The following is a 27,706-nucleotide window of genomic DNA, read 5'->3' on the forward strand; positions in this document are numbered from 1 at the left end:
GCTCCTTCCTCACTTTATATCAGACTCACTCCAGTGTGCTGTCCTGAAAGAGGCTTTTCGTGGTGCCCTGTCTAAAGCAGACTGTAACCTCTTGTCATCTCGCGCTATTTTCTTGACTTTGGAATCTTTGGGTCCCTGTGACATTGTCTTGCTCATTTATTTAGTTGCTTGTTTAGGATCTCTTCCCAGCCCCTGAGCATGAGCACCTGTTGCTGCTCAGGACCTAGAACAACAGCCTGGGCTTATAAAACGTACTCAACAAATGGTTCAGTGAATGAATGGGTCTCCCCCTCAGGTGCCTGCCTCACACTTATAATAAATACAGTATTTCTCCCAACTATGTATGGCCCACAGTGCTCTCTCTACTTGATCTGCCCCTTGCTTACCCCCAAGATTTTTTCCTTCCATTTTTCCCTCACTCACCGCACACAGCCAGGCAGTCCTGAACTTGTAAAACTCCTGCCCAGTTTCCAGCTTCAACTTGCACTTCTCTTTGCCTGGGGCCCTGTTCCCAGATCTCTGCAGGGCTATCTCTCCCCACCCTTCCTGTGCATCAGTGTCACCTCTTAGGATAGTCTTTTCCTGGCTGTTTCATAATAATTCTGGCTAAGGTACCCCTGCCCCCACCTGCCAATCTTCTGGCAACTCTGTTCCCGCTTTTACTGGATGTTCAATTCCCACTTCTGCTCCTTAAATTTGAGGTTGTGGCTGATTTTCTAGAGCTGCCTGGGGCTCAGACCTCTGGCTGTGACACGGAGGTGATGATGGCATTTACCTCATGGGCCGTGGGAGGATTAGTAAGAGTCACAAAATACATTGAACACGTAACTGTGCTAGGCAGTCCAGCATCTCACATGTAAACATTTTCTCTTTAGTTCTCCAAACGGCCTGGTGAAGTGGGACTGATTGTTCTATTGATGCAGAAATCGAGGCTTAGAGAAATGATGGGATGTCCTCCCTGTGGTCGCACTGGCAGGAAGTGTCGAATTCCAGAGTGTTGATTCAAACCCTGGAAGTCTGGCTCCCGAGCAAGGAATCTTATTGTGTAAAGGCCTCAACTTGGGGCAGGTGCACTGTGAGGACCAGGGAGGCTTAGGTGCTATCACTTTGCTGTTACCATTGTTGGAATTATCATCATGATCATTTTCCCAGAGCACTTAACATCTCTCCCCAGTCCTCATGGAACACCACTGTCTGTGTCACTGTGCCACTGTCTGTGTCATCTCCAGTGACTTCCTTCATGGGAGGCTTTTCTCTCAGCCACAATTGCATTATGCCTCAAGGTTGCATCTGCTTCCCCCTTGAGCTCAACACAGAACTTGGCGATCCAGAGGCCTCGGTGATTCAAGCCTGGGTCTCTCTGCATCTTCACCAGCAACAGAGTGACAGGGTTGATCCCAGCCAAGTGCACAAGGCCAACACTACTACCTGTGTTTGACTCTCCAGGTGGTGGTGACCTTTAAGAATGTGGCTGTGACCAAGAGGAGTGGGGACAACTTGACCTGGACCAGAAGACTCTGTACCAGGAGGTGATGCTGGAGACCTGTGAGCTACTGTTCTCACTGGGTAAGTGCTCAGCTCTCACACCTGTGGGGGACCCCACCCACCTTGTTTCTGGGCTGATCAGGAAGGACACAGGAGTCACCTTTCCTCCTCCCCACAGGCCCTGCAGTTTTCTGGTCCCTTCTCCTGCCTGGTCTCGCTGTGTCTGTAGCAGTGATTGGTGGGATAGAAACAATGTCCTTCTGAACACCAGCCCCCATCCCAGTGCCCAGCACCCTTGGGCCTCAGTCTGAGGTCCCTGTTCCTGATTCCCCAGGAGGGAAGCTGACTGGCCCAGCCTGCTGAAGTCAGGTGCCCCCACAGCCCAGTTAGCAGGGCTGTTCTCAGAAGAGAGGGTGAGTCAGGCAGACCCCTACATGGCATTTGTCATCAATGCCACCCAGGGATCTTCCTAAACGGCACAATCTTGGTTCAAAGGTCCCTGGTGTCTACATGATCCTCACATGTTTCCTGTGGCCTGGGCAGATTGCTATGTGGCAATACTTGGAGGGCCAGGGAAAGATTCCCCAGGAAGCTGTATAGGCTCTGAATCATCAAACAACAAATAGGACTATTTGTCCCATGGCCTGGATTGATGCGTCCAGGAATCAAGGGGTAGATATGTGAGTGGCACCACTGACAGTTATCCATAGAGAGGCACTAGGGAAAATTTTTGCTTCCTGTCTTCATGAAGCACTGATTGTGTAGAGGTCTTAGTTGCAAAGGGAAGAGTGCTTTCACTACTGCAGTAGAATGATTCCATTGTCCTGGAGAGTAACACTGCCAGTCTGCCACTTGCACTACTCATGCTTCTGAATCAACAGGAAAAGTAAGAGTTACTGTGCTGGCTCTGGTGATTGAATGTGATTATCAGGTGCAAATTGGACTATACTTCCCACTGGTACTTGCACAAAGGAAGTGTGTGTCTGGAATGCAGAGATCCCTTAAGATGTTTTGTCATGACTTATGGTAAAGTCAATGGAAAACTATCCACAACCTACTTCAGGCAGGACAACTCATGGCCCAGACCCTTCAGGAAAGAATGCTTTGGTCACCCCACCAGAGAATAAAAAATAATCATTCGAGGGCTTCCCTAGTGGCACAGTGGTTGAGAGTCCTCCTGCCGATGCAGGGGACACGGGTTCGTGTCCCGGTCCGGGAGGATCCCACATGCCGTGGAGCGGCTAGGCCTGTGAGCCATGGCAGCTGAGCCTGCGCGTCCGGAGCCTGCATGCCACAGCGGGAGAGGCCACAACAGTGAAAGGCCCCTGTACCGCAAGAAAAGAAAAGAAAAAAAGACCATTTGAGGTGCTGCTGAGGACAAAAGGAGCATGGAGTGGATTGTGGAAGAGCTACATATTAGTTAGCTCATGTGACCATTAACAGAAGTGAGGATAGTAATCAGTAATGTCGTGAGTAATTCTTCCTAATTTTTTTTTTTTTTCGGTACGTGGGCCTCTCACTGTTGTGGCCTCTCCCGTTGCGGAGCACAGGCTCCGGACGCTCAGGCTCAGCGGCCATGGATCACAGGCCCAGCCGCTCCGCGGCATGTGGGATCCTCCTGAACCAGGGCACGAACCCGTGTCCCCTGCGTCAGCAGGCGGACTCTCAACCACTGCGCCACCAGGGAAGCTCCAGCCAATATCTTTTTCTTCCTTCTTTCACGCCCTTGTCATTTAACAGATGATGTGTTGACTTCACATCACAGTATTTAAGTATTGTTAAATTTATATCATAGTATTCGGTTATAGGATATCAAGGAGGAGAGTGAATGTTACCCAGGGAATCTGTCTCCTTTCTGAAGAAAGAGTTATTGTATTTTTGGTTGTACACAGGATAGTTGTATCATGACCTTGTTGTTGTCTTTATTTGGAGATAAGGAGTGGTTTAAGTTTGTATGGTGCCAAGTTGACAAAAGGTGAACTTGTGATGATTAATTTTATATATCAACTTGACTCGGCTGTGATACCTGAATATAGTTCAAATACCAGTCTAGATTTCACTGTGAAGCTTTTTTTTTTAATGGAGTAAATACCTATATTTTTATTTGTAATTTTTAAATTTATAGACCAAACACATGTGCGAAAAGAATGGCCTCAATTTAATGGCATGTTGTCCCTTAAAAAAGTAGAAAAATAAGACAAAGCCAAATTAAGCAAGACTTTGGTTCAATATTATACTGGAAATTTTAATAAAACTAGACTTCTATTCAATATTGAGATGGAGGTTATTGTCACAATAATGAGGCAATAAAAAGTAAAATTACTCACATTGTTAAGGAAAAAATAAAACTGATCTACGGAGAAAACTCTATGGGATCTCCAAACAAAGCATAACCCAGAATAAACATATACAATGGAATACTACTCAGCCATAAAAAAGAATGAAATTTTGCCATTTGCAACAACATGGATGGACTTGGAGGGTATTATGCTAAGGGAAATAAGTCAGATAGAGAAAGACAAATACTGTATAATATCACTTATATGTGGAATCTTAAAAATACAACAAACTAGTGAATATAACAAAAAAGAAGCTGACTCACAGGTACACAGAACAAACTAGTGGTTACCTGTGAGGAAAGGGAAGTGGCGAGGGGCCATATAAGGGTAGGGGAATCAGAGGTACAAACTGTGATGTACAAAATAAGCTACAAGGATATATTGTACAATACAGGGAATATAGCCAATATTCTATAACTATAAATGGAGTACAGCCTTTAAAAATTGTGAATCACTATATTGTACTCCTCTAATTTATATAATATTGTACATCAGCTATACTTCAATAAAAAACAAAACATAACATTAACCAAAAGACCCTGCTAGAACGACTATCTGAAGCTTGAAGAATTCAAGATCCATATAAAAGAAACCATTCTATTTGCAATAGCAATAAACAGTTGAGAACTTCAGATCCCCCCTCCCCGCCCCAAATGTCTGTGTTGAAATGTACCAGGGACTTGTTTTAACCATGCACTGTGAGACATGCAGACATGGAAGTTACTTTGAAGAAGGACACTTACACCGTTCCCTAGAAACAGGAAGCACAGCATGTCATACTGGGCCGCATATGCTGGACCTCCACCTTCTGCTCAGGAGGCAGTTCAAGAAGAGCATGGCTCACAGCCTTGAAAAATTCTGGCAGACTTTGGGCTTCAGGGGTCATCCCTAGTTGCCACCCAGAAGAGGACCTTCACCCAATCATGAGGCACCTTTATGGCATTGGAGGACTTCCAGTCACCAGAATTGGGATAAATGAATGTCTGTTCTTCATAAATCACCCAGTCTATGGTGTTCTGTTATAGCAGACCTATAAGACTAAGAGAGACAGTTTGAAATTTTTCAGCGGGCTCCGTTTTGGAAGGGTGGACCCTAGTTGTCCCGTACCTAGCTCTGGTATAGGTACCAGAGCTAGGTACGGTATAGGGCAGGAAGGATTATTGGTTTGGTGTGTGAGTTTGATAAGGTTATGGTTGGGGGTGTGGGCTCCAGATTGGTCGGTTTGTGTATAATAAGCATGCTTATAGGGGAGGGATTTTTTACCTGCAGGAATTAACTAGCTCTGAGAGGGATAGCCTTGCCAGGAATAAGGCCCTAAAGGCCAGAGTAGGAAAAATACAAAAAAATAAGAAAATATAGTCAATACAATTAAAATTTAGCATACCATCCGATGTAGAAAATACATGCAAGATGGGTAAACAGAATTTTAAAAATTAGAGAAAAAAAAATTAAGACCCAAGTAAAAGGAGAGATATCTCACATTTACGGATTGTAATGCTCAATATTTCCTTCTAAATTGATCTATGTGTTAAGTGAAATCCAAGTCAAAATCTCGGTAAGCTCTCTTTTTTTTTAAATAGAAATTGCGAAGTGGATTCTACAATGAAAATGCAAGTGCAAAGGACCAAGAATAGCCAAACAACCTGGAAACAAGAAAGTGCTAGCATAAATACAAATAGATAAATGTAAGGGAATAGGAGGTCTAGAAATAAACATACACACAACTGATCAGTTGTTTTTCAGTGAAGGGACAAAAGCAATTTGGTATAGAAAGAATGATTTGTTAGATCAGTGTGCGGTAGCAGTTGGGTATGCAATTGGGTATGCAAAGAGAACTTATAAAAATTAAATAACTATGGATCATAGACATATATAGAAAAACCTAAAACTGCGAGAGTTACAAAATACTGGGTTGGCCAAAAATGTTGGTTCAGGTTTTTCGGTAGCATCTTACGGGAAAACCTGAACGAACTTTTTGGTCAACCCGATAAAACAGGAACACAGGTTTTGACCTTTTGTGGAAGTCACAAGCCCTACGTCCTCTCCAGTATTGCATGTGCTGACTCTACACCAGTCACACCTTTTTTCTATCTACCTCCTCTCATCCAAAGCCCAACCCCGCCTCTCCCACCACAGCCCAAGAGACTCCCAGCTGGCCTCATTTACTCTTGTCTTTTCCATTGTGGTTTATTACAAGATATTGAATATAGTTCCCTGTGCTCTACAGTAGGACCTTGTTGTTTATCTGTATATAGAGTTTGTATCTGTTTATCCTAAGCTTCTAATTTATCCCTTCCTCCACTCCCTTTCCCTTTTGGTAACCTTAAGTTTGTTTTCTGTATCTGTGAGTCTGTTTCTTTTTCTGTTTTTTTTTTTTCTTGTAGAATCTTTTATTTCAGTGATTAAAAGAACGCACTAAATGGAAACTATGCTGATTTACATTAGGCATGCACCTCTACCTGAAACTGCTGTTAGTTTTTGAGTGGCCTAAATCTTTATAACTTATTTTTTCATTTAGGCACATCTTTCAATTTTTTTGGACCCCAATATACAGGGTAAGTTAACTTCTTCCTTGTGGCAGTTTAGTATGAGAATTATGTTCACTGGCTAGATTCCTTTAACCAAAGGCCTCTAGACTCTCAGGTTACCTGTACTAGCTCAAGACTGTACTTTATATAGATATTTAAATGAATCACAGTATAAGGGAGAGAGATAACCTAGAAAGGTGAAATGTACTGTATGAATATTCAATACATCTTTTTTTCCAGCACTGATAGTCAAACACTAGATAAGGAGGGCTACAGTCAAGTACCAAATTACTCTTTCCCCTGCTGCTGCCCTTTCTGAGAGATACAAAGACGTATGTCGATCTCTCTAGAAATCTGAAACAAATCCACACAAATAACAGATTATTACCTATGTGGTCCCACTATCAAATTATAGAGCAGTTCCCCTATTAAAATTGTAGGGAGCAGTTAATGGGAATATGAGAAAAGCTTCATCCCACATACAGTAATATATATCTAGTAGAATTTTCCATTCATCTGTCATTTGTTTTCCCCAGATTAGCATTAAAAAACACAACCCCAAACACATTTGACCCTCAAACACCCCCCCCACAAAAAAATTGGTCTTTGTTCATTCTCAGATGACAGGATGTCCCAAGAGTGACAAAGGTGGGAGCCGATCCCCCACCTTTTCTTCAACCATCCCATCAACTGCTCTTCATTTCTTGAACTACCTTCCTTTTCCAAAGAGGTAATGCTGAAGTCAGTCAGAACAGCTTTCTGAGAAGACTGGCTTGGATTTCTGGGTCTGTTCCAGTCGATTCAAGTTGAATTAGCTTGTATCAATGAAGCGCCCAATGCAGTTCACAAAACAGGCCTCAGCCGGACTGTCCAACTTTGGCCCAGGCTTGTCTGTGCACGTTTCCCAACAAAGTTTCGTCATCTGGTGCACCAGCTGCTGGAAGCGCGGCTTCTGAGTCTCTACGTCCATGAAATGCTGCAGCTGCCAGTCAACCGAGCCCAAACCCACTGTGGAGGAAGATGAGGAGGAATCCATCCCAGCGCGGCCACGCGTGCCGAGACGAACTCCGCACCAACTCACCAACCTTCACGTCTGCTTCTGTTTTGTTTTGTTCGTTAAGATTTTTAAATATTTTATTACCATTTATTTTTGGCTGCATTGGGTTTTCGTTGCTGTGCACAGGCTTTCTCTAGTTGTGGCGAGTGGGGGCTACTCTTTGTTGGGGTGCGCGGGCTTCTCATTGCGGTGGCTTCTCTAGTTGCAGAGCACAGGCTCTAGGCGCGCAGGCTTCGGTAGCTGTGGTGTGCATGCTCAGTAGCTGTGGTTAGAGGGCTCTAGAGCGTGGGCTCAATAGTTGTGGCTCACGGGCCTAGTTGCTCCGTGGCATGTGGGATCTTCCCAGACCAGGGCTCGAACCCGTGTCCCCTGCATTAGCAGGCAGATTCTCAACCACTGTGCTACCAGGGAAGCCCAAAGTATTTTAATTTTTTTAATGAAATTTTAAAAGGGATTGTTTTCTTACTTTCCCTTTCTGATATTTCATTGTTAGTGTAAAGAAGTGCAGCTGATTTCTGTGTGTTAATCTTGTATCCTGCTACCTTGCTGAATTCAGTTATCAGTTCTAGTAGTTTTTGTGTGGAGTCTTTAGGGTTTTCAATATATAGTATCATGTCATCTGCATATAATGAGAATTATACATCTTTCCTTTCAATTTGGATACATTTTATTTCTTTTTCTTGTTTGATTGCTCTGGCTAGGACTTCCAATACTATGTTGAATAGAAGTGGTGAGGGTGGGCATCCTTGTCTTGTTCCAGATTTTAGCAGGAAGGTTTTCAGCTTTTCACCATTGAGTATTATGTTGGCTGTGGGTTTGTCATAAGTAGCTTTTCTTTTTGGCTGCATTGGGTCTTTGTTGCTGCGCGCGGGCTTTCTCTAGTTTCAGTGAGTGGGGGTTACTCTTTGTTGCAGTGCATGGGCTTCTTATTGTGGTGGCTTCTCTTGTTGCAGAGCATGGGCTCTAGGCACATGGACTTCAGTAGTTGTGGCACACAGGCTCAGTAGTTGTGGCTCGCGGGCTCTAGAGCACAGGTTCATAGTTGTGGCGTACAGGCTTACTTGCTCCGCAGCATGTGGGATCTTCCTGGACCAGGGTTCGAACCCGTGTACCCTGCATTGGCAGGCAGATTCTTAAACACTGTGTCACCAGGGAAATCTCATAAATAGCTTTTATTATGTTGAGATATGTTCCCTTTATACCCACTTTGGTGAGAGTCTTTATCATGAATGGATGTTGAATTTTATCAAATGCTTTTTCTGCATCTATTGAGATGGTCACGTGGTTTTTGTCTTTTCTTTTGTTGATGTAGTGTATTACATTGATTGATTTACATATGTTGAGCCATCCTTGTGATCCTGGGACGAATCCAACTTGATCCTGCTGTATGATCTTTTTTATGTGTTGTTGGATTTGGTTTGCTAATATTTTGTGGAGAATTTTTGCATCTATATTCGTCAACGATATTGGCCTGTAATTTTCTTTTTTGGTGGTGTTTTTGTCAGGTTTTTGTATCAGGGTGGTGGTAGCTTCATAGAATGACTTTGGGAGTGTTCCGTCCTCTTCAGTCTTTTGGAAGACTTTGAGATGGATTGGTGTCAGTTCTTCTTTGTATGTTTGGTAGAAATTGACCTTATTTACTCTTTAGCTAATCTATCATCCAGTCTGATACTCTTTAGGCTTCACCAGGAGTTATCACAAAACTCTGAGCCTGTAGAGAGGAAAGCAGCACCAGGTCTTATCTCAGTGTCATCTGATTCCATTTACTGCTTTGCCTCTCAATAAATCTCTTATTCACCTCCTTGGAATTTCGTGTCACTCCTGGATCTTCATCTGAGGCCAGCTCCCGCACCACATGCACACACACACACACACACACCTCTCCCTCTTTCTCTCTCTCTCTCTCTCTCATGGTCACTGTACTTCCTAACCTGTCTTAGTGATGATGACAGCCTCCTCCCGCACCCCCTACACACACTCATGCAAACACACACACTCTGTCTCATGGTCGCTGTACTTCCTAACCTGTCTTAGTGATGATGACAGCCACCACCCCTGTCCAGGGGTCCAGGCAAGTGAACCAGTCCATGCAGAATACCCTCCCTTCAGCCTTAATGGCATTGCCACATAACCTGTGGGGTGTTCCTCTTAAGTCTGACATAGTCCACGTGCCAATCTCCTGCTTATGGGTATCTTTACATGAACCCCCTCCTTCCCTGAACTCCAGGTGTATATTTCACATGCCCACTTAACACCTCCACTTAGAGGTGCCTGCAATACCTCAGACTCAGCATGGTGACACCTAACTCCTGATAGTACTGCTGGTAATTACTTCTGCTATTGACTTTGCATCTTTCGCCTAAAGCCAAACTTCCTGGATTTATGTGAGACTTCTCTCACCCTTACAGCAGTGATCATTCCTACTAAAAAACTCAACCTAATACTACAAGCAACTTCTTAGAAAATATTTGGACATAAAGGTAAAAGTCTTTAGGGACTTCCCTGGTAGTCCAGTGGCTAAGACTCGGTGTTCCCAATGCAGGAGGCCCAGGTTCGATCCCTGGTCAGGGAAATAGATCCCACATGCAGCAACTAAGAGTTAGCGTGCCACAGCTAAAGATCCCACACGCAGCAGCTAAAGATCCTGCACGCTGTAACGAAGATCCTGTGTGCCGCAACTAAGACCTGACACGGCCAAGTAAAATATAAATAAATATTTAACAAACAAAAAGGTAAAAGTCGTTACCTCATGCTGGGAATGAAGCCAAAATAAAAATTTTATGGCTACAATACTAAAATGATTATGGTACCCTCCCAAATAATTCAAAATAGAAACAATATTCCGTTGGAAAATAAATTTTTAATTAATGCAAAAATGTAATTTCCATGAGGGAGAGAAAGATTGCTATTTATCCAGTGATAGGGGCAGTGTCTGGCAATAGCAAGCACTCCATAAATAAAATGATGGGTACAGATTTCCTGATTTTTTTTTTTTTTTAGCCACGCCACATGGCTTGTGGGATCTTAGTTCCCCAAATAGGGATCAAGCCCGTGCCCCCTGCAGTGGAAGTGGGGAGTCTTAACCACTGGACCACCAGGGAATTCCCTTCCTGATTCTTTCTTGAATGCCCCATTCCCCTGTCCCTGCTTCCATCCCAGCAAATGCTTACCTGGTTTTGTGGGCAATCCAGCCATGATTGGCCGGAGCCAGGTCAGTATTTGTTAATTGGATTGCACAGAACTGAAGAGGGGGTGTACCCCATACCACAAGATCACCTGAGGCGGGGATGCAGTGCCTACATCAGCCCCATCTGGGCTGGAGCTGATTTCCATGGTTACAAATAGAGCACAACGTGTGTTCCTGTCCGTTTTAGTATTGTGGCCACAAAATTTTTATTATAGCTTCATTCCCAACGCTTTTGAACAAAAAAATTTGTTGGACTTTTACCTTTATATCCAAATATTTTGTAAGAAGTTGCTTGTAGTATTAGGTTTGTGGGAAAGAGAAGATCTGGGGTGTAATCTACCCGAGACCAAATTTCTCATTGTGCTGATCACTGTTTCTGAATCCTTCTCCCCTTGTTGTGTCCAGATATTTAGAATGAATAAGTTAGAAGGCAGTGGCGGTACAGTCATGTGCATTGATGTCTGGGCAATGGCTGTCTTTCTCACATAGCTAAATTACAAGAGTAAGTTTGATCATCATGAATCACTGGGGTGGGGGGGGGGCTGTTCATTATACACAGAGGCTGCACCCACTGAAAACAGCCTAAACATGTTATTTTCTCTTTCCCAAATTTGCCACTTCATACCCACAAATAAAAGACTTAGGCTGTTAGCCTTTACAAAGATTTAAAGAACATTATATAATTTCTAAGTACCCATAAAATATAATAATATATATTCACCTTGCTTGGATGAGGGCATTCATTCATTCATTCATTCAGTAGATATTTATTGAACACCTAGTATGGGCCAGGCATTGTGCTAGGTGCTCAGTGAATATTGATACATGAAAAAGAGACCAAAAGTATATAGATCTTAAACAAGTGTAAGAAGGGGTTTCCCCAAAGTCCTTGAAGGATTTGACTTTGCTATGCATGTCTTCCTGACTTCTGTCCTCTGCTCTGAGCACTACCCTTCACCACTAGACCCACTTCCACAAAAAAAAGACTACTTCTGCATGTTGCCAATGGGTTGTGCATGACAATGGGCAGTATTTATGTAGGCAGTACAGAGAGTAGCTTTTCACCTAATGTAGCAATAACACAATATTAATCAATGGGCACTGCCTTCCATAGCGATTGAACAAATGCTTGACGTGGGTCAGGTCTCTTAATCCAAAAGCCACAGAGAGAGTGCAAAATGGGAAAAGTCTGCATCTGAGAAGGAACACTGCTAAGGAAAAATGAATTTATTTTCAATTTGGTTTAAATCAGGTGTGGGATTCTACCCTCCTTTTGGATCCCCAAATAGGAGAATCTTAGCACATAGATAATCACAAACTGTGTGAGAGTTGAAATCCCTGTCCTGCTGGAAGGCAGCACCAGGCTCACAGAGGCACACATCTGTCTCAAAGTCACCCTGCCCTTTGCAAATGGCAAAGATATCTTCACATGTTCTGATTTCCCCTTATTTCAAGGCTACATCATGTGAACTCCATTTAAAACAATGTGATTTTGCACTTCTGTAATGGATACCATGAACACATTGAGATGTGAGAGTATGGGACAGGGTGGGGGCAACTTTCTACCAGTGTGCGGAAACTAGGGAACAGTTCTGAGGCTCAGGATAGGAGAAATAGGTACATGGCCCCAGTGGCTTAAACCTCAGTCCTTGAAGGATATGCCCCTACCACCATTCATAGAAGTCCTAGCCACAGCAGCTAGGCAAGAAAAATAAAAGGCATCCAAATTGCAAAGTGAGGAAACATTGGAATCATAATGGAGTAATTATAGTTCAGGTGTACAAAACGGATTGGGAAGACTATTGAGGTTCTAGTCTCAGACACATCCCTGTACCACAGAGAACTTGAACTTTTTGTGAAGTACCAAACCCCAGGACACCTACAGTTATATTTAGAACAACACCTGCTGGGTGTAACTTTATGGTCTCAAGGTTCCCCTTTGTCAGTTCAAGAACTTCAGACTCCAACCAATGCTTGTTTTGCAAGCACTCTTCTTGCCATCTCTAAATAATTCCTTACAAACAACATATGGAACTAACTGCCCTTGCAGTTTTTTGCCTGTATAAGCTTCCTCCATTTTGTAATCCAGAGGAACATAGTTCAGGTGCTTCTTGAACCTGTGTCTCCCAGGCTGTAGTCTAATAAACCACAAATAAATGCCTCTTTATTTCAATAAGGTCTCCATTTCTGAAATTTAGGTTAACATTGCTCGGTGTAGTTGGTATTACCCAGTGTGACCTCCAGCACTTCTTCAGGCTTGGTGTTGGCATTCAGTACCTACATGGACCCATTGCGTTTAGCAACCTTTTCACTCACATAAAGACTGCAGAGAGTCCTCCTGAACCCAAAACTCTCATTTGGTCAAGGTTTAGATCATAAATAAAATTGGGTGTCTCTCAGTGTTAACTTTAGTCCTCCCTTTTGGGAGTGGAGTTTTTATGTTTGTTTTATTTTGTTTTGTTTTAATCTGTGCCACTTGGTAGGAGATTCGGGTTTCAGGTTTCTTTTGATTTTGATGAGTACTCAGAATAATGCCAAGTTCTCATTCAAAACAAAACAAAACCCTGTCAGCTTTGTGTTTAACACCTATGGGCCCTCATCCTGTAACGACCTATCTAAATGGGTCCATTTAACCTGGTATGATTTTAAATTGCCCTGGCCAAAATGGGAAGATTTTGAAATTCCCAAATTTGTCAATCTTCATGCATGCCTAGAAAAAAATACCAGAAACAGAAAAATTAATGGAAAACATATTTTTTAAATTTATTATTAAAAATAACAAATAATAAAATGCTGCACACAGGCTTTCTCTAGTTGCGATAAGCAGGGGCTACTCTTCGTTGCGGTGCACAGGCTTCTCATTGCGGTGGCTTCTCTTGTTGCAGAGCGTGGGCTTCAGTAGTTGCAGCACGCTGGCTCAGTAGCTGTGGCGCACGGGCTTACTTGCTCCGTGGCATGTGGGGTCTTCCCGGACCAGGGATCAAACCCATGTCTCCTGCATTGGCAGGCAGATTCTTAACCACTGTGCCACAAGGGAGGTCTCAGAAAGCATGTTTTAATTGATATTTAGAGGCCTCTAAACATAATACTGAGGAAATTGCTTCCCTCCAAGCTGTAATTAAAAATTGACTCAGGCTGTTTATAAACTTAAGAAATCATGAAATTCTTTACCCCACTCCCATTCCCCTCCCAATTCTGCACCTTCTTCTCCATTCCTTTACGCACCTCTTTCCAAACTCCCTTTTTAACTTACTCCCTCTCTTCTCTTTCTCCACCAGACACCCTCCTCCTCCTCCTCCATCAGTTAACACTCCTGAGCCTAAACCCCACTCAACCCCCCTGTCCTGGCAGCCCCTATTAAAACGAAGTCCACCTGAACCTTTTATTGTCTTTGTCCCATGGAGTAAACGTGAACTTAGGGCTATAGCTAAAGAATTCTGTGATCCTTTTTGGACCTCATTTCCTTTGCCAAACAATTTAATCTTCTTATACAAACCTATGAACCAAGCTATTCTGGTCCTAATCAACTTATACACATGCTGGTAAGGGAAGGCAGAGCAAAAGAATGGCTTAATAAGATGGATTGGAAAAAACCTATAGAAGACTTCCAAAAGAAAACAACTGAAGATCAAGATAGGGCCAAAGGCTTAGCCAAAACCCTTTACTGGTTATTCCAGAAGTTTCCCCAAATATTACTGATTGAAACATATCCAACTGTGTACTCAAAACCTAAGGAGCCTGTACTTGAATTCTTTGAAAGGTTTCAAAAAACTTTCAAACAGTATTCAGGGATGGAAGATGTTAATACCAACTCATGAACGGTTTAGATTAAGAACTTGACACTTTAGTTAGAAGGCATCAGTGAAATTGGGCAGCCATGGATGCCCGTGATTTATGCAGTTTGGCACAGCATCTGTCCAAGACCATACAAAAATAGCCAAGAAGAAGGCTACTCAAATAATGAGTTTACAGCTTCAGCAATTGACTGGCCAAAAAAGGCCAACACGCCTCCAGTCTTACAATGAAAGACCCTCCAACACAGAAGACCTTCAAAGGTACCTTTGCTATTATTGCAAAAAAAGCCTGGGAATTTTAAAAGAGCTTGCTATAAATTCAGAAAATCACTCAGAGAGAAAACAAAATCCTGCTAGCCCTTCTCCAAACAAAGGTCCTATGCAATTTCCTTTCTGTCTCACCTAGGGCTGCTCCAAGGAAATACCTGGGGTTTCTCCCTTTCTTCTCACTAACATTCTGGAGAAATTGAATTCACCATTGTTTGAGAGCAGACAGAGCTTTAATTCATATGGGGTACCACTCTTTCTGTTCTCAATCCCAGCACTTTGAAACATTCTCTTCTGTGGAGTACTAAAACAATTTCAATGGTGGGAGTTTCTAAGAACCCTATGACTGTTTTTAAATCTCAACCCACTCCATTCCAACTTGGCCCTGTCACAGAGACACATTCCTTTCTCCTTCTTCCTTCCACTCCTGTACACATCCTCAGAAGAGACCTCTTAGAGGTCCATAATGCACATGTTTCCTTCTCACAAAAGGGGGAAATGTTTTAAATCTGGAAGAACATTCCAATCAACAAGGCCCTAATGACACAAATTTAGGCCCTGCATGTGAAGCTGCCATCATTTTTCTCACATCAGTCATAACCCCAAGAAAGAATGAACTTGTACAAACACTACGGTCTCAAATCTCTGTGGATAGAGGGAAAATTCATTCAGCAACCCCAATCAAAATAGATGTAGACTCATCTTAACCCCTCCCCAACATCAAGTAATATCTCCTCAAACAGGAACCTATAAAAGGAATTCAACATATCATAAAAGACTATATTAAACAAGGTCTAGTGATTCCTTGCACCAGTCCTTGCAATACCCCCTTCCTCCCAGTTAGAAAACCTAATGGAAGAGGCATTTTGTTCAGTATTAAATAGCCATCAATAATATAGTCATATCCCGCCATCCTGTAGTCCTTAATTCCCATATCCCTTTATTTGCAGTTCCCACAGACAGCAAGGTTTTCACATGGCTGATTTATGTGGTACTTTCTTTGTTATGCCAGTGGATCCAGACAGCCAATCCTTTTTTGCCTTTACTTGGAATGATCAACAGTACACTTGGACAGTATTGCCCCAGGGATATACGGAGAGTCCTATTTACTTTTCTCAGACCTTAAAATCATACCTTGCAGATGTTACTTTCCCAAATGACTTCACTTTACTCCAATATGTGGATAACTAACTTCTTTGCTCTTCAGGCATGCAGGCTTCTCAAAAAGACAGCCTCTAACTACTTGAGCCTGCATTATAGCAAAAGATCAAATTGTTAATATTTATACTGATAGCCAGTATGCTTTTTTTTAAAAAAAAAAACAAGAGACATCAGCCACCATGTCCCCCCTTTTTTTAAAATTTTATTTATTTATTTATGTCTGCGTTGGGTCTTTGTTGCTGCGCGGGGGCTTTTTCTCTAGTTGTGGCAAGTGGGGACTACTCTTCGTTGCGGTGCGTGGGCTTCTCATTGCAGTGGCTTCTCTTCTTGTGGAGCATGGGCTCTAGGCGCACAGGCTTCAGTAGTTGTGGCACACGGGCTCAGTAGTTGTGGCTCACGGGCTTAGTTGCTCCACGGCATGTGGGATCTTCCTGGACAAGGGCTTGCACAGGACAAACTATTAAGAATAGCCAATATGTATTGGACCTTCTGGAAGCTATTAAAATACTAAAACTTCTGGCCATTATAAATATCTCAGGTTAGTCAAGGCTTGGTTCAAAGGAAAGGAAATAATTTAGCCGATACCGTAGCAATGACTGCTGCTCTCTGACCCACTTCAAAAAAGCTTTAATTATTACCTAACCTTATGTTAGCTTACGGGATTTACTGGCAGAAACCTAAAACAATGTTTCTCCAGAGGAACAAGACAAATCTTATACCAGGTATGTAAATTTTGGGAAGATCATAATTTATGGTACGGGTCTAACAATACTCCAGTTTTGACTCATAGCCTCCAGGAACATATTATTGAACATACATGGGGGCCCAGATAAAATGATACGTGCAAAACAATGCTACTGAAAACCATCCCACAAAATAGCCACTGAAGTATATTTGAAGTGTAACCTTTGTCCAAAACGTAATCCAGGTAAACCCATCCATTTCCCTAAAGATTGTTTTCCTTTGCCTTCAGGACCCTTTGAGGTATGATTAATGGAATTTATCCAACTGCCACTATCTCAGGGATATAAATATGTAGTTGTACTAGTATGCATGTTTTCTCACTGGATTGAAACATTTCCATTTTGCAGGGCTATAGCACTTTTGGTAGGCAAAATTCTTTTGGAAAAAATAATTTCTACATGGAGTATTTCATCTGAGCTTCATAGTCATCAAGGAACTCATTTTACAGGGCAAATTATTCAGTCAATCTGTAAAACTTGGCCTTTTATTTCCCCCCCAGTATTTCCACTGCCTCTATAATTCACAGTCCTCCGGGCTAGTGGAACTTACATATAGAGCCATTAAGGCTCAATTGGCTAACAAGACATGGAAACAACCTAAATGTCCATCGACAGAAGAATGGACAAAAAAGGTGTACATATATACAATAGAATACTAGTCAGCCACAAAAAAGAATGAAATAATGCCATTTGCAGCAACATGGATGGAACTAGAGATTATCATACTAAGTAAGTCAGAAAGAGAAAGACAAATATCATATGATATCACTTTTATGTGGAATCTAAAATATGACACAAATGAACTTATGTATAAAAACAGAAACAGACTCACAGACATAGAGAACAGACTTGTGGTTGCCAGGGGGAGAAGGGGTTAGGGAGGGATGGATTGGGGGTTTGGGATTAGCAGATGCAAACTATTATACAATATATATTGAATAGGATGGATAAACAACAAGGTCCTACTGTGTAGCACAGGGAACTACATCCTATGATAAACCATAATGGAAAACAATGTGAAAAAGAGTATATATATATATATATATATGTATAACTGAATCACTTTGCTGTTCAGCAGAAATTAATACAACATTGTAAATCAAGTATATTTCAATAATAATTTTAAAAAGACTTAATTGGCTAAACTAGTTGAATCTTTTAATCTACCATGGCCGGAAGCCCTGCCCCTGGTATTGCTCAGCCTAAGGTCTACCCCCTTTGGTAAACACCGACTTTCTTCCTTTGAAATAATTATGGGAAGAACAATGAAAATATATAATGCACTACATAAGCCCAATGTGGTTAAAGGAGACCTCTTAACATATTGCCAAGAATTAACTAAAAACATTAAAGCTTCATGCTTACTAGTACTAGAATCTTTTATAAGTGAGTAACCTTTTAAAAAAAAAGAGTTCCCAGGAGACAAAGACATTAAAGAAAATAATTTACAACCAGGTGATTATATTTATTGGAAAAGACACCTCCCTGGAGATGCTTTGAAACCTCAATGGAAAGAGGTTTTTAATCAGGTATTAACAGGTTGTTCACTAAGCCATGTGCAGCAAAACCTTTGGTGTTCAATCATGGAGTCACGTTTCTCATTTTTAAAAGGCTACCAATCCTGAGTGGACCTCCCAACCCATTGATGACCTTCGTCAGAACAAGAAAAACTTCCCTGGGTCAGAAGCAGATGACATCTGAGTAGACAGCTCATCGCAAGAGTCGAGACCAGTCCTGTAACCCCAACTTTGTTGATAGTTTCAGACTGTTTTTCTTTTTGTTAACTGAGGTACCTATACACTTGACTTTGTCACACTGAGGGTCAATAAGCCTTTTTACCCCTTCCTCATGTTTTCTTTAATCCTGATAATCCTAATATTGGAATTATTCATCTGTCATAAAATCTTTACCTTGAGGAATGACAAATTGAAATTGTAATGGTGTAATCATACTCAGGTGTACAAAATGGAGTTGAGCAGCCATTGAGGATCAGATCTCAGACACATCCCGGCATCACTGAGAATTTGAACTTTCTTTAAATTGTACCAAACCCAAGGACACCATCAGCCATATTTAGAACACCCAGAAGCTTCACCCTTTTTGTCTAAAATTTCCCCTTGTAACTCTGCAACCATTTTGGACCCCAACCAATCCTTGTTAACAAGCAGCCTTATTTCTTGCTTGCTCCAATTATAATTCCTGACAGACAACTATGTAACTCACTATGGCCTTGCAGTTTTTGCCTTCCATTTTAACCTTTCTCCATTTTGTAGTATAGTAGAATACAATTCACATGCTCCTTGACTCTGTGTGTCCTGGACTAAATACATTTTGGGGGGTGGGGGATGGCTTGCGGGATCTTGGTTCCCTGACCAGGGATTGAACCCCCACCCTTGGCAGTGAAAGGGCAGAGTCCTAAACACTGGACTGCCAGGGAATTCCCTCCTGGACTACATTCTTAACAAACACCAAATAAATGCCTTTTTATTTCAATCAGGTCTGTTTCTGAAATTTCAGTTTACAGAAGGAAGAAGTAAAACTCACTATTTGCAGATGGCATGACACTGTATATATAGAAACCCCAAAAACTCCACCAAAGAACTGTTAGAGCTAAGTGAATTGACTAAAATTGCAGAATACAAAATTAGTACACAGAAATCTGTTGTATTTCTGTACACTAATAATGAACTGTCATAGAAATGAAGAAAATAATCTCATTTACAGTTGCATCAAAAAGAATAAAATATCTAGTAATAAATTTAACCAAGGAGGTGAAAGACTTCTAGTTTAAAAACTATAAGACACTGAGGAAATAAATTGAAGATGACACAAACAAATGGGAAGATGTACCATGCTACAATATCATGAAAATATACATACTACTCAAAGCAATCTACAGACTCAGTGCAATCCCTATCAAAATACCAATGACATTTTTCACCAGAACTAGAACAAATATTTCTAAAATTTGTATGGAACTACAAAAGACCCCAAATACCCAAAGCAGTCTTGAGACAGAAGAGCAAAGCTGGAGGTATCATGCACCCAGACTTGAAACCATACTACAAAGCTATCATAATCAAAACAGTATGGTCTTGTCACAAAACCAGACACACAGATCAATGGAACAGAGTAAAAAGTCCAGAAGTAAACCCACAGTCATATGATCAATTTATCTATGACAAAGGAGGCAAGAGTGTACAATTGGGAAAGGACAGTTGCCTCAATAAATGGTGGTGGGAAAACTAGGTAGCTACACGTGAAAGAATAAAACTAGGGGGCTTCCCTGGTGGTACAGTGGTTAAGAATCTGCCTGCCAATGCAGGGGACACAGGTCTGAGCCCTGGTCCGGGAAGATCCCACATGCCGCGGAGCAACTAAGCCTGTGCACCACAACTACAGAGTCTGCACTCTACAGCCTGTGAGCCACAACTACTGAGCCCATGTGCCATAACTACTGAAGCCCATGTGCCTAGAGCCTGTGCTCTGCAACAAGAGAAGTCACCACAGTGAAAAGCCTGCGCACTGCAACGAAGAGTAGTCCCCACTTGACGGAACTAAAGAAAGCCCACGTGCAGAAATGAAGACCCAACACAGCCATAAATAAATAAATAAATAAATAAATAAATAAATAAATTTATTTTAAAAAAAGAATAAAACTAGACCACTTACACCACATACAAAAATAAACTCAAAATGGATTAAGGACTTAATTTTTTTTTCTTTTTCTTTTTTTTTTTGTGGTATGCAGGCCTCTCACTGTTGTGGCCTCTCCTGTTGTGGAGCACAGGCTCCGGATGCGCAGAGTCAGTGGCCATGGCTCACGGGCCCAGCTGCTCCGTGGCATGCGGGATCCTCCCAGACCGGGGCACGAACCCGTGTCCCCTGCATCGGCAGGCAGACTCTCAACCACTGCGCCACCAGGGAAGCCCCAAGGACTTAACTTTAAGACCCCAAAACCATAAAACTCTTTAGAAGAAAACATAGGCAGTAACCTCTTTGACATCAGTCTTAGTAATAGTTTTTGGATGTGTCTCCTCAGGCAATGGCAACAGAAGCAAAAATAAATAAGTGGGATCACATTAAACTAAATAGCTTTTGCATAGCAAAGGAAACCACCAACAAAATGAAAAGGCAGCCTACTGAATGCGGGAAGATATTTTCAAATGATATATCCAATAAGGGGTTGATAATCCAAAATACATACAGAACTCATACAACTCTATATTTAAAATAAAATTTTTTTTAAACGGGCTAAGAAGCAGAATAGACATTTTTCCGAAGAAGACATACAGATGGCCAACAGGCACATGAAAATGTGCTCAACTTCATTAATCATGATAGAAATGCAAATCAAAACCACAATGAGATACCACCTCATGCATGTCAGAATGGCTTATCAAAAAGAAACAACAGGACTTCCTAGTGGTGCAGTGGTTAAGAATCTGCCTGCCTATGCAGGGGACATGGGTTCAAGCCCTGATCCGGGAAGATCCCACATGCCATGGAGCAACTAAGCCCATGCACCTCAACTACTGAGCCTGTGCTCTAGAGCCTGTGAGCCACAACTACTGAAGCCCATGTGCCTAGAGCCCACGCTCCACAACAAGAGAAGCCACTGCAATGAGAAGCCCACACACAGCAACAAAGAGTAGCCCCCACTCACCTTTTTTAAAAAGGAAACAAGTGTTGACCAGAATGTGGAGAAAAGGGAACCCTCAAACACTGTTGATGGGGATGTAAATTGGCCCAGCCACTGTGGAAAACAGTATGGAGGTTCCTCAAAAAACTAAAAATAGAACTATCAATGGTTGAACAATTACACTTCAGTTTATTTGAAGAAAACAAAAACACTAATTTGAAAAGACATATGCACCCCTATGTTCATTGCAGCATTGTTTACAATAGCCAAGATATCGACAGGACCTAAGTTTATCAATAGATGAATGGATAAAGATGTGGTATGTATGTGTGTGTGTAGCTATGTATAACACACACAATGGAATATCACTCAGCCATAAAAAATCGTGCCATTTGCAACAACATAGATGGACCTGGAGGGTGTTATGTTAAATGAAATGTCAGAGAAAGAAATACTATATGATTTTACCTCTATGTTGGATCTAAAAAACAAAACAAATGAACAAACAAAACAGAAACAGATTCATAGATACAGAGAACAAACTCATGGTTACAAGAGGGGAGGGGGCTGAAGGGTTGGACAAAATAGGTGAAGCAGTTTACAAGGTAGAAACTTCCAGATATAAAATGAGTGTCATGAGGATGCAATTTGCACATAGGAAATATAGTCAATAATATTGTAACCAGTGCTCAAACATAGTAACTGGTCTTACTGAGGTGATCATTTCATAAGGCACAAAAATAATGAATCAATGTTATACACCTGAACCTAATATAAACGTTAAAAAATAATGAATGAATGCAACAAAAAAGAAACCTCTCACAAATTTTCTTCTTTTGAGTGTTTTTTTTCTATTCAGCTCAAAATACTTTTTCCAGTGTGTTTTTTGTTTTATTTTGGTTTTGTTTTTTTAATTGGTGTGTGTGTGAGGAGAGAGAGATGGAGAGGAGAGGGAAATCAAACTAATACAGAAGGGATCTTCTTTTATCTTATATAATGCTTCTACAAAAGTGCTATTGCAAATGTCATGCCTCTTTGTCCCTTATAAAATACTTCCCCGCACATTGTGAACTGCTCTATGCACTTTTATTCATTGTTACATTGGTGTTTCTCTCTAGTGAAATAAGTCAAGAAAAAATATATATAACGTTTGGGAAGGAATAAACACTTTATCACTAACCACCTTAATTATTTCCTCAAATTTCATCTACACCTGACTCCTACTATGGAGACCCAATTTACTATTGCAGTTCTTCCCTACCCCCTATACTTTTCTTCACCTCTATGTGGTTCTTCTTTTCTCTTTCCCTAAGACCTATTATTACCGTCTAAGATACTATGTAATTTAACAACTTAGCACATTGCTTGTTGTGTGTTTCCCTTAACCAGAATGCAATTTCCATGAGGATGCATTTTTTTTACTTATTATGTTCTGTGCATTCATATATATCTAGGAATGTGCCTGACAAGGTACGCAATGAATATATGTTGAAGCACTGAACAAACATGAAAACCGGAAGTTCCTGTTCATTTGTAACATTGTTTGCTATTTTTTCCAACACTGCTCATTCCTGTCTCACCCAATCAGTTTCAATACCTTCAAGGGTTCTCAGGAATGGAAAAAAATCATATTTTGGATTCAAACGCTGAATTGATGAAGAAAGATGGATAGGATGTGCTCAGTTTTTTTCTTTCTTCTCTCAACTATTAGATTTCAGTGTCTTCTGCTCCTTTTCCATTAGGATTTTTATTTCAAAAATAATTTCTTCCCTATCTGTTCTGCTCTCCTGTTAAGATATCTTTATTAATCACTTTTAATAGCTTTCAGTGGTTGCATAACTCACAAATGTTTTCCAGAAATGATCTCAAATCCCTTTGCAGACACTATTACTGCAATTACAGATGAAGTGATTAATCACCTTCCAGCAAAAAGATGAGATCATGGCATTTCAAAACATTTACCCAGGGTTCAGATTCCCCCCCTTTCCACACCTGCAGCCACTGTTCTCACAGCAAACAATTGGGTTAGTAGATTTCTTTTTTTTTTCCTTCAGATAGGTTTCACATTCTCTTAAGGAATGTATTTCAGGAAATCTATGAAGATTATAGATTCATAGATTAAGAAATAATTAGGCGGGACTTCCCTTGATGGCACAGTGGTCGAGAATCCGCCTGTCAATGCAGGGGACATGGGTTTAATCCCTGGTCTGGGAAGATCCCACATGCCGTGGAGCAACTAAGCCCGTGTGCCACAACTACTGAGCCTGCACTCTAGAGCCCTCAAGCCACAACTACTGAGCCCGCGTGCCTAGAGCCCATGCTCTGCAACAAGAGAAGCCACCACAATGAGTAGATCCCACATACCATGGAGCAAATAAGCCCATGCGCCACGACTATTGAACCTCTGCTCTAGAGCCTAGGAGTCACAACTACTGAAGCCTGCGTGCCCAGAGCCCGTGCTTTGCAACAAGAGAAGCCACCACAATGAGAAGCCTGTGCACCGCAACGAAGAGTAGCCCCTGCTCGCCAACCAGAGAAAGCCTATGCACAGCAACAAAGACCTGACACAGCCAAAAATAAACAAATAAGCATTTTAAAAAATAATTAGGCTTTCTGAGGTTGAAATATAAAAAAATTTAGAGAGACAGATAGCAGACAAACAGACAAAAACAGGAAAGGAAAGACATTTGTTAAGGGAACCAGAGGCTATCACCACACTTGTCCACCTGCTTCAGGGCTGCTGGAGATTTTCGTTTCTCCTCCTGTTACCAACCCTCTATGAAAACATCTCTCACTTATCCCTAGTAAGCACACTGAACCTCACAGGTTTCACTCTAAAGATTTCTTCCTACAAGCATGTGATGAGCAGTAAGACAGGGAAGATGGGTTCCCAGATGCTGAGTTTGAGAATGATAGCTGCTGCTATGCATAAGTGCTTTTGGTGGTGTTCCTATGTTTTGCAAAGGGGGGGAGGGGCATGTATTGTTAGCCAAAGTCTAGTACGTTTCTAAATTTCTCTCAGTTGTAAAAGTTAACATTCATTCTCATTCAGAGAAAATAAAGTCTCGTTTATTTTGCATTTATAGAAACAAATTTTATGTGAAGAAAAACATGTTACCAAACCAGGTCCGTTTGCCCAATGTGCAGCAAGCCAAATACTGAGATGTGGAGGTTTGCAGCAGAGAAAGGGCTTATTTTTATTTGTACAAGGCAGCCAAGTGAGACTGGAGAACAAATACCAAATACACATTTCGGGAGATGGGGAACTTGGGCCATTTATGGGTGAAGAGTGTAGTGTGGTCAGTGGTATAGGGAAGGTGATTGGAGGCAGGAAAAGGTGAAATAATCATCGTTCTGTGGAGGCACAATGGAGCTACATGCTTTCAGGGACACGTGCAAATTCAGGAGGAGTTGGTATGAAACGTTTGGGGGAATTTGGGGCTGTAAAGTTGAAGGTCATTTATCAGACAACCAAGTCTATTCTGTGCATACTTGGTTTGGCCACATTGGTTTCATCTATTTTCAGCCACTTTTGTTGTGTTACAAGCCAAGGTGTTTTCAGCTAGCTGCTCCATTATCTCCTGTTCTGTCAGACAAGTTCAAGAATTTCTGTTAGTCACCAATTTCTGTTAACCCTATGGGGCACCGTTTCAGGATGGGTTTTTTAACCCTATAGGGAACAGTTTCAATACCCCATCTTTTTTTTTTTTAACTTTATCTGTTTATACAGCAGGTTCTTATTAGTCATCAGTTTTATACACATCAGTGTATACATGTCAATCTCAATCGCCCAGTTCATTACACCACCCCCACCCCCTGTCTTTTGATCATTACTCAGTCTTAAGGGAAGAGGGGCAAAGACTACTCTGGCTACTTCCTGCAGAAGAGGCATAGGCCTGATATGGGCTTGAGGAATGAAACTGTTTCTTATTTGATTGCAAATACTTATGATTCTCTAGATGAGGCCAAGGCTTTTGTTCTGGGCCTTTATGTTCATATGGGTTGGGGTTTGGGGCTTAAACATATGAGACAAACAGCAAGTAGAGTTCTGACAAGAAGGAATATAAATCCTAGCAAGCATAAAACAACACCACCTAGTTAAGTAATCCCTCTAATATAGACCTTATTCCTGATGGGATCCATGAGTATATATTTCCTAAGAGATTGGATCCAGGAAAATAGTCCTGGAAACCAGTTTGGACCCAGTACTTCTGGGATATTTGCTGTAGCCAGTAGTCTGTTGCCTGATTTTGTCTATATGAGTTTCCACTTCAGCTTAGGCATTAATGTATACATGACAAGAGGTATTAGCAATAGCACAAACTTCACCCTGTTCAGCTAGTATATAATCTGGAACTATACAATTATCTAGGACTACTTTGGCTAATGAGTCAGCTTTTTCCGAGAGTACATCTGAAGTTTTTTTTTTTAATTCATAATCATAGTGAAGTTCAGGATGGCCAAAACACTCATGACAGGCACAACCCAGGGGTCAGCATGATTACATACAGAAAAAGGTTTTAGATGACTTAGCCAACATCTAGAAAGATTGCCTGTTTTTCCCAATGTTTGAGAAATCCTAATTATTCTTCTAAACCTGGAAGGATAAAATCACAGAGGAAATATAGCAAAAGAAAAGAACACTCATTCTGGTGATCTAGTGAGCTAATTATTTGTTGCTTTGCCTTGGGGCATTACCATCTGAAGAATTTTACTTTGCCAAAGTCACCACTGTAGCCATCCCACTAGGAGCATAGATATCCCCATAAAGATTTAGAGTTCCTCAGTCATAAATGTCAGGCATGCAGTTAGGTTAACAGTACTATAAAGCCAGCAGACAATCCTATTGACTGAACAAGAGATTTGGTACCATTCACCTTAATTTCTTTTTAAAAAATATATTTTTTATTTATTTTATTTACTTGGCTGTGTTGGGTCTAAGTTGCAGCACATGGGATCTTTCATTGTGGTGCGTGGGCTCAGCAGTTGCAGCACACGGGCTCTCTGGTTGTGGCGAACGGGCTTTAGAGTGCGCGGGCTTAGTTGGCCCATGGCATGTGGGGTCTTAGTTCCCCGACCAGGGATCGAACCCACGTCCCTTGCATTGGAAGGCAGATTCTTAACCACCGGACCACCAGGGAAGTCCCTCACCTTAATTTCTTTCTCGTAACTTCCTTCTGAAAGCAACTTAAGATCTGTAGTGGTTCATTGCCCATTCAGAGAAGTCAGTATCAGGGATCTGGAACCAGCCAGGATTTGGATGATATTGGTCATGGTTTTCTTCAACAGCATGGTTTCTGTTCCCTGTGTCGTTCCTTATGAGGTCTGGCCCAGCAAATATGGACTGGTCTTCTGGATGTTTAGTTTTCCAGTGTTTCAGTAGGACCCAGTCTCCAGGACGAGTTGCAGGGGAACACTTGTGGGAAATATTAACCTGCTGGAGGCAAACTTATATATAGCAGTTAGATTGGTGCCCATTAATTGTACAGACCTGAAAGTGTCTAGTTTCTGAATTCGAGTTCCTTCCAGATTTCCTAAACCATTTCTGGAACATAGAAAGTGTCTCCCATGCAATATTTAAGGCCCTTTCAGCCTTGCCAAAAAAGATTTCACTTTTTGCAGTACAGGGAAGAGGAGGTGCAGGGCTGACTGAAGGGCATTACCCGACTCCTCTGCTGAGGATGGAACCCCTGGACAGCAGCTGTAAGTCTGGCTGAGGATGGAACCCCTGGACAACAGCTGTAAGTCTGAAAACCAAGACAGCACAGAAATTCTTGCTGTGGCCATGTACACCAGAATATGGAGATACCTGAGGGTAGTTAATTTCAAAGTTTGAAGTGACATATTTATGCTTAGGATAGAATATGCCCCATAAAATGTTACAGGGAAGACAGAGACTGACTAAACAGAAATGATGGGGACTATTTAAATAAATTATTACAGGGCCCAGTGTTTGTAATTACACGTGTGCCAACGATAGAATGAAGGTCAAGGACCATATTTGTTACAGTATTTTTTTTGTTTGTTTCTCAAACTTTTAACGTGTCAAACTGTAGTACCACATATATTAGACTTCCATTTTATTTTTTGTTTTACTGAAGGTATTTCAAGGGTCTCAATAGGCCTTGTGATTTTCTGTTGGATTTTGCATAACTTGGTGGTTTTCAGGAACACATACAATGCATTGCTGTAGAACTGACTCTGTGAAGTTTTCTCCAGGATATATACATACATATATATATATATATATATATATATATATATATATATACACACATACATATATATATATATACACACATACATATATATATATATAGAGAGAGAGAGAGAGAGAATGTACAATATTATATGTTTCAGGTGTACAACATAGTGATTCACAATTTTTAAAGGTTATACTCCATTTATAGTTATTATAAAATATTGGCTATATTCTCTCGTACAATATATCCTTGTAGCTTATTTACTTTATACATAGTAGTTTGTACCTCTTAATCCCCCAT

General features: G+C 41.3%; 1 long non-coding RNA gene and 1 pseudogene across 2 annotated transcripts in view; one reads left to right on the forward strand and one right to left on the reverse strand.

Annotated features, from left to right (window-relative positions):
* LOC111170021 (uncharacterized) overlaps positions 1–19,054 on the forward strand; it is a 39,932-nt gene extending 20,878 nt beyond the window's left edge. For both annotated transcript variants that reach the window (XR_016390810.1, XR_002643333.2), the window contains 2 exons: positions 1,447–1,566; positions 18,173–19,054. This is a non-coding gene — a long non-coding RNA (uncharacterized LOC111170021). The remainder of the gene's footprint in view (positions 1–1,446; positions 1,567–18,172) is intronic.
* On the reverse strand, positions 484–27,493 carry LOC149744538 (mitochondrial import inner membrane translocase subunit Tim8 A pseudogene; annotated as a pseudogene).
* Between the last annotated feature and the right edge of the window lie 213 nt (positions 27,494–27,706).

This window comes from Delphinapterus leucas, chromosome 20, assembly GCF_059928025.1.
Source record: "Delphinapterus leucas isolate spDelLeu-1000000601 "Yukka" chromosome 20, BTC_Dleu_Yukka2, whole genome shotgun sequence".
NCBI lineage: Eukaryota > Metazoa > Chordata > Mammalia > Artiodactyla > Monodontidae > Delphinapterus > Delphinapterus leucas.